The 8,295-nt window shown below is 37.1% G+C and overlaps 1 protein-coding gene across 7 annotated transcripts in view; it reads left to right on the forward strand.

Moving 5' to 3' along the window:
* The first annotated feature begins 1,636 nt into the window (after positions 1-1,636).
* LOC135216684 (mitochondrial 2-oxodicarboxylate carrier-like) overlaps positions 1,637-8,295 on the forward strand; it is a 375,795-nt gene continuing 369,136 nt past the window's right edge. For 3 of the 7 annotated variants that reach the window (XM_064252094.1, XM_064252120.1, XM_064252146.1), the window contains exons 1-2: positions 1,637-1,748; positions 2,460-2,570. The gene's annotated coding sequence lies outside the window, so the exon portion shown is untranslated. Of the gene's footprint in view, positions 1,749-1,838; positions 1,978-2,007; positions 2,159-2,459; positions 2,571-2,596; positions 2,715-3,138; positions 3,173-8,295 lie in introns of those variants that run through there. The other 4 variants (XM_064252114.1, XM_064252103.1, XM_064252125.1 and 1 more) reach the window with 4 other exon arrangements.

The raw sequence follows: 8,295 nt of genomic DNA on the forward strand, positions 1-8,295 counted from the left end.
TATTTCCTGTGATATTTCTTCATGTTATTATTCTTTATGGCCATGCTATTTCATTATTCAATTTCATTTTACCCAATCATATCATCATATATATTGTCATGACATAAATTAAGCATCAATGAGGAAAATGTAAATGCAAGTCAATATTTCATCATCTTTATTACAAAAAGAAACATTATGAATGGTATCAAATATACAAAAACATTTATTAGGAAAAAAATTGTGTATTTATTTATATTGTTTGTATTATTGTATCACTCCAGTTGTGTCGGGTCATTGTCCTAGGGAGGCGACGTAACATGCCGCACGCCGAACGCCCCGCAACATGTGCGTGCCATGTATTAATCTGTATGAAGGCACCTTAAAGGCACTGCTTGGGCGCCGCACGCCGGCGTAACATCACGCCGTAACACTCCCGCATGGGAGGTATGAATCCGCGTGGTGCGGTGTGGCGCGCCACACCCCTGACGGTTTCGTGGACTTCATCAGGCCACCAGACGCCGCGCAAAAATTTGAAGTTTTATAATCCTGGTGGCGCCGTTCGACTTTGGCGGCCCGCACCAGACACCGCCAGTGGCATCTTTACCTTTTGGTGCGCTTTCTGGCGGCTTCTTGCGGACCCACACCGTAACTGCCCGCAACAAAAGACACAACTGGAGTGATACAATAACACAAACAATGTATAAATAAATACACATTTTTTTCCCTAATAATAAATGTTTTTGTATATTTTATACCTTAAGTTCCAACCCTTGCACGAGGGTAACAGGAGTAATGTCAACGAGATTTTTACAATTTCATTACAAAAATAAATCTTTATGAATAAAAAATATGACTAAACAGTGACATATGAATAACAGGAACGTATTTACCCCCAAACTAATGCAAAAACCACAGAGCGGTCACGTGACCACTTAAAAGTATGAAAAATCACTCAAAATGTAGTGAAAATTTGGCAAATCAAGAGGGACACATTCCCAAAAGTTCACTAAACAATGATTATCACGATTCTAAAACACTAGTCCAACGATGGCTAAAATAAAGAACGACTACTTACCTTTAGATTTCATGGTCACATGCCATCTGCAGTAGCTATCTGTCATCATTACCATATTTTTACCGTTACTGCTATTACTGTTATTTTACTTTTTCATTATTAATGTGAATATTATACATTTAGAGACTATTCCCAATATTATAACTGTTATTACATTATTATGATTACTATCTTTTATACTACTTCAGCAACTGTTAAGATATTGCCGATTTATTCATTATTTATCATGTTATCTCATGTATCCAGATTGTACTTGTTACTGTCTTTACTTTGTATACTACTCCATGTATATGGCCTTGAGGTGAAAATAAAATTTATTATTATTATATTAATTTTCATTAACTAGCGCACGATCTGGCGTGCAGTGGGAGGGCTTAGCTGCAAAGCTATAGGACTGATTATAGTTTGTAATTTTATTTTGAAGTATTTTATTTAACCCATTGTTATGAAAATGTGTGGTTATGAACAGTTAATCATTTGACGTTTTGAATTTGATAACGTTTTTTATGGCTGGTTAATGATAAGATAATAAATAGACTGGGTACGAATGAACGACCACGAATAGAAAAAAAAGTGCCCCTGTCTTACAACTCGGATTCCCGTCAGTTATAGCTTTTGGAAAGTCAGAAAAATTCAGTTGAAGATCATCACCATTTGTGATGTAAAATAGAACTCTGATCACGATTTTTAGGTTGGTTTTTGCATAACGAGTTCCTTCGGTAGTGAAGCATGCTTAAAAACACATGAAAGTAGTGCATCACTAATCTCGCACAAAAATGTCGGAGGTTGGATGGCAACGTATTGCACAACCAACAAGTTGCCTTGATTGGTCTTAATTGCTTTGCTAGACCCTTGTTTAAAAACTTCCCAGTGTCTACGTGTCGTGCGAGTCAGCTACTATTTTGCAAGTCTGATGATAAGTATGAGATTTATTCATATTATCCACCACTAATTAGCACATTTCTGGAAAGAACCAAATACGATAATTTTACATTATTGTTAGAAAGTAGAAATTCATGCCCCAGTAACTTACGTTGTAAACCTTGACCGAAGCTGTTCACGTAGGTGGAAGAAAACGCCGTTTTATTTCATATTGACCAGGTTTGAGCTCTATAATTACAAATTGCAACTTCTTTTTTGTAACGAAATTTAATCGCGAACTTAACAACCAGCCAAATGATGTTTGTTTATGTCAATGATGTTAAAGAAAGCGGTAATCAGCTGTGGTTGTGTCCGAAATAGTGGATTTCTTTAAAGATGTAGTTTCGGATCCTAATTTTAACAAAATTTGTGATATTGTAATAAGATGCATTAAATACGTGAATTATAGTATGGATAATATTTCATCATTTCAAACTTAAAATGTTTATCTTTGATAAAATTTCTTGTGTTACCGCTGAAGCGTGTTCGGACAGAAGACTCATAGCAACAAGAGGACTGGCACAGGCAAGAGCCGCAAGACGTCAGAAGCAAGACCGCTCTCCACAAACTTGGAAACAAGTGTATCAGAACGGTAATTCTATTTTGCCTTGAAGTACATTAGTTTCATACTGATTTTGCTGTAGGACACTAGGGTAGTCCGTAGGTCAAATCTTTTCATTATCATAAAACGCATATGGTGTAGCACAAGCCTAAAAACAGAAGAGCGACAGATACGGTAATTACTAGGGTAGTATACCTACTAGGTACACTGGAAAGGTGTTTAGCTTAAATTTGAGTGTCATACTGTACCTACTTAGGTACTAGTAAAACATGCGAATCCTCGATTGTAGCTTAGGTAGTAGCCTACATACCTATGCTTTTCTAGCATTTTAGCCTATGCATTTTTTACCGATATTCTTGGGAAAGGACCATCATTCTTCTTTTATTTCGCCCCCAACATCAAATCGTTATGGGAGGACCACAGTGAGGAAAAGCCAATATGAGTGAATACTGTCCGACCAAGAGCATTGGTGACACAGGGGAAATAACCGACTGGACTAGCTAATCCAGTTTTCACCGCATGTGAATCCACCCTCCAAAAAAGTACTTTAACACGTCCTACGGTCTTAACACTGTAGAGTCATCGGTGGTGAGAGCAACAGCTCGAGACCTCTACTATACTATCCTTTCAAAGTAGGTATTTTCTCCAGAGTTAGAAATTAATGTCATATGTTAAGATTAAACAGAGGTGAATGGAAGTCTAGCCATGCGCATTGCAAACACCTCCATGACGCTTTCAAAATTTTTACTTATACTAGTAGGGTAAACAACCGCATGGCCTGGCTCAACTCACCGACGATCACGGCATGCCACCCTCCGAAAAAGTACTTATAACGTGTCCTGACACCAGAGATGGGCACCAGTCGCGACTTGTTGGTGAGAGACAGAGCTAAAGACCTCTACTCTCCTTTCGAAGTAAGTAGTTTCTCCAAAGTTAGAAATTAAGGCCAAATTTAAGGCATTACACAGAGGGTAGTGGATAGGGTGTCCAACGCAGTGCAAATCTCACCAAAATGCTTTCAACATTTTTACTTACTCTTAAATATCTTAAATATCTTTGAAGATTGACGCCATCTAGATGTTTGTGGAGTTGCTTATGTCAACAAACTTCCTATCTCCTGTGATAAATCCGCACACTACTTGTACCCATAGATGCTGGGGCACTTTCATCACAACAATCGGAACACGGTCCCTAACCACGACGTTTTTAAGGAAACTACTGTTTTGGTAGAAGACGACGAAGAATCGTGCACTAGATAATTATTTAAGTAAATAGTAAAACATCAATATTTTACGTATTTAGGTATGATGATTAATCTGAAAATATTCGTTATTTAAATAATAACTCGATTCTGACTCAAATTTAAGTAATTATTTTTCGGAATTAGAACATTCTTTTAAGTCCTGTATTATGATGTCACGAATTGCTATACTCATCATTTTTGCAGAACAGTTTACCAGTTATTCATGCAGACTGTTATCAGCTATTCATGTAATTGTTATAATCGTAATGTGCATATATATCTTTATTATTTACTTTTTGGATATATGAAGATGTTTTACTGCCAGATTACCGCCGTAGTGTGACGCAATCGCTTTCGGTTCCTGGGCCTCTGTCTGTTTTCGCACCATAAGAAATTAATGGGGCCGAATTTGCAATGACCAGAAAGTCGTTAAAAGAGGAAAGTTAGCATTGAGGGGCATATGTTTTGATTGAGAAAAATACAAATTTATACAATAGCTAGCTTGTAAAAAATACTTGATTACAAAAAACTTGATTGACAACTAAGCAGCATACCTACTATGGTTTTCAGAGACAGTGCAAGCACGTTTTTTGGCAATATTTCTGTAATGAACACTCGTATCAGAACGAGATTTTGCTAATTACCCAGTGCCGTAATTTATAAGGGTATCGTGAATCACTAATCGTAAAGAATAACGACACTTGTCCTTGTACCAAGAGACAAAAACTCCGTTATCCAGAAATGGATATGAACGCGCGTAAAAAGCTCCACCTACCCCCCTCCCCCCTCCACCACCACCACCCCTGTCCTTCTTTCCTTCGCCTCTCTCTCTCTCTCTCTCTCTCTCTCTCTCTCTCTCTCTCTCTCTCTCTCTGTTGCCAATTGGTATGTGTTCACCCTCCAAACTGGGTATAAGACTTATATACACAAAATGTGGAAATTGGTGAAATTAGCCTATGTATTGAAAGTATATATACATAAATATTAAAGCAATTTTATCATTATTGCATTACTATGACAACTAGAATTTATGGAACCAGTTTATAATAACGCATCGACGTATGTGTGAAGCTCCACTAATGTGGCATCAATGATTTTGCCATTCTTAGCATGCAAACATTAAAGGTTACATTTATTTCTGGCATACAGTTATTTAAAAAAAATCAAAATACTAATATAAACTTAAATAAATGAAAAGTGCTAGAAAAAAAAAACATCATATATAATCTACTTATCCATAGTCTGTTATGCTATGGTTTTCGGCAGCCAGATGTACAACAAGGTTAGAAACATTGGATTGTATCTGCTTCAGAAATATCTGTAATTTTTCTGGGTAATTAGGTTGAAAAAGGGGTAATAGACATGAATTAAATAAACATTTTGAAATAACAAAGTAAAGTTGAACTAAATAATGAGTAAAGTAAACAATTAAGGGAATAAAACATTGCAGCGTTGTCGTCTGCTGCTCGTAATTGTGTTTTTGGAGTGAGCGCTTAGGAACCAGGAACTGCAACGTGGTTCAAGTGCAATGTGGAGTGAATTAAGACCAAAATGTGTATAATAACTATCAAATAAGCACTGTGGAGTTTCAGTTGTGATGGCAGTAAGGATAAAACCACCGATTACAAGGTAAAAATGAATTCAGTTCAAACCATGACCCTGGGAATAACAAGTTTCATACTTTCACTAGTATAGGCTACAAAATGTTTTATTGTGCTGATTACAACTGCAATCTTGAGTAAGATCAATAAACATTACATATATACGCTAACATTGTTCAAATGTGTGCTGGGAAGGCTGGGAAAGATGGTGTCCATCTATGGGGCTTTCATATATCACATTATGTTGACGAAACTTCAATCGTTTGAATGGTATGCTTAGAGTTGTAATTGTATTCTTGTTTCACCAATTAAATATCGAGTGAATAAGACCCGGCCAGCGTGATGATGGTGGATCGTCCGTGATTGTTTACCCTAGTACCTAACACCAAAATTTAGAAGATTGATGCCATCTCCATCTCAATGTTTGCTGAGTCACTTGTGTCAATAAACTTACCATTGCATGTGCTAAATCTGCATACCACTTATACCCATAGACGCTGGGGCACTTTCTTCACAACAATCGCCAACAATGACAACGGCCGTGAGGGATCCAAGGAAACTGACACTTTTTCGGTAGAAGAGTGCACTAGATAATTATTTAAATAAATAGTTAAATGGCAGTATAAGGTCATGAATTGCATAAGTTTTGTACATATTCATGATTATTAATTTGAAAATATTAGTTGTTGCAAAAGTAAATATATTCCAGACTCAAATATCAACAGTTTTGTTGTGAACAGTACCTACGGCGTTGTTCATGCTCGTCTATTTTGTGAAAAAAAGAAAAAAATGTAAAGTATTAGAAAATAAAAAATGTGAAAATCAAAAAAAGACAAAAGAAATTTATATTTTAATTTTTTTGTAAATTTAAGTGTTAATGTTTTCTGCCATTTGTTAATGTGTTATATAAAGTTTACTCTCAATGTTTTCTGCCATTTTTTAATGTTTCGTAAAGTTAACCCTTAAACGCCGAATCGGTAAAAATAAAAAACACCCCCGAATGCCGGAGCTGGTTTTGAGTGAGTGCGGAAGCGAAAAAAATAATTTTTTCAAAAAATCACAGTGTGCTTAGTTTTGAAGATTAAGAGTTCATTTTTGGCTCCTTTTTTGTCATTGCCTGAAGTTTAGTATGCAATCATCAGAAATGAAAAATAATATCATTATCATATGTAAATAATGTGATATATGGTAGCGAAAAAAAAAATTCAGACATAATTGTATTAAAATCACGCTGTGCAAATAACGGTAAAAGCTAACGAGTTTCTTTTTTTTTTTTTTGTAATTTACACTAAATTGCAATAATTTTGATATATAATACATTGTAAAACAATAAAAGCAACACCAGAAAAATATTATAACAAAAGATGTACGAATTCGTAACACGCGGACGTAAAAAATTATTTTTTCAAAATTTCACCGTAAATTTAAATTTGTTTCAAAATGAATACAAATGATTGAATATTACGATATTGTAAGAGTTTTAGATTAGAATTGCAGATTTTGACCATTTCGGACGAGTTAAAGTTTACCGAATGTCGAAATTTTTATATATATATTTTTTTATATGCACATATTTCGGAGATGGGAAAAGCTACAACATTCAATTATTTGCGCACATTTTGATATGTAAAACTTTATCAAACGGCTAATATGAAAAGGAGCAAATATTAGGATAATGCGATGTACACATTTCGGAGATTTTCGGCCGCGAAGCGGCGCGCGGAGGGAAGAAAAATATTTTTATACATTCTACTTCCCTGCCAGATATATACTTAGCTATAGACTCCGTCGTCTCCGACAGAATTTCAAATTTCGCGGCACACGCTACAGGTAGGTCAGGTGATCTACCGCCCTGCCCTGGGTGGCAGGACTAGGAACCGGACCATCCCCGTTTTCTAATCAGAATTCTTCCTGTCGCCGGACATCAACATTGTTGTTGGTTCCTCTCCGATTGGTTTTCTTTTTTCACCGGCAATTTGATCTCTTGAACCGACTTTTGGTGACGTATCTGGATTGTTGGATTGGCATACGCTTTTGTGGACTGTTTTGTGGACTTGATTTTGATTTTTCTTTAAATATGATCTGACTCTGGTATGGTTGTGAGACTTGTGTGAATGTAGGCTGTAAGGTGAGGTTGCCGAAAGCTTCGGTAGACCCTCACACGGTATGCAAGAGGTTGCAGGGAGTATGAATGTTCTTTTACTAATACTTGTAAAGAATGTGAGAACTTGAGTGAGAACGAATGGAAGAATCTAACTAATTATTTGAAAAGTTTAGAAAGAGAGAGAGCGAGGAAGGCTTCTCATAGAAGTTTAAGTAGTTCTAGATCTGAACTAATTTCCAAGCTGGGATCTTCCCCAAGGGTAAGTATTGCTACTTCTCCTTCCATTGCAGCCCCTTCTCCTATTGCAGAACCTGTAGATCCAGCGAAAGAACTTGCAGATCTAAAAGCAGCCTTCAAAATAATGGAAAACAAAATGGCCTGCCATACAAGGTAAGGCTAGTGATTTGTCATTAGACAGTGATATAAGTGTCCCCAGTGTAGTGGAGGGGGCATCTGGTCGGCTCAGCAACGCTCCTAGGTCTAGACCTCTTCCAAGCTCACATGCCCAGAGGAGAAGGAATGTCGAAAAGCCGAAAGGAGGTTGTGGAGAATCCCACCCCACCGATCAGGTGTCCCTTCGCTTGCGGTTTCTGTGACACCCCAGACTGCCAAGGACAGCTATTGTAAAAGCATCCTACGTGAGTGTTTCTCGTCGTCGGGATCTTCATCACCGAGACGTGATTGGAGAGATTCCGATCGATCTCGGCCTCTCAAGAGGATTGGGAGGGCGCCAACTATTGACTCGAGCCCTGAAAACTTCCCTGAGGAGTCTCCATGGGAGTTAAGAAGGCGAGAAGAGCCATTCTT

This window comes from Macrobrachium nipponense, chromosome 19, assembly GCF_015104395.2.
Source record: "Macrobrachium nipponense isolate FS-2020 chromosome 19, ASM1510439v2, whole genome shotgun sequence".
Lineage (NCBI taxonomy): Eukaryota > Metazoa > Arthropoda > Malacostraca > Decapoda > Palaemonidae > Macrobrachium > Macrobrachium nipponense.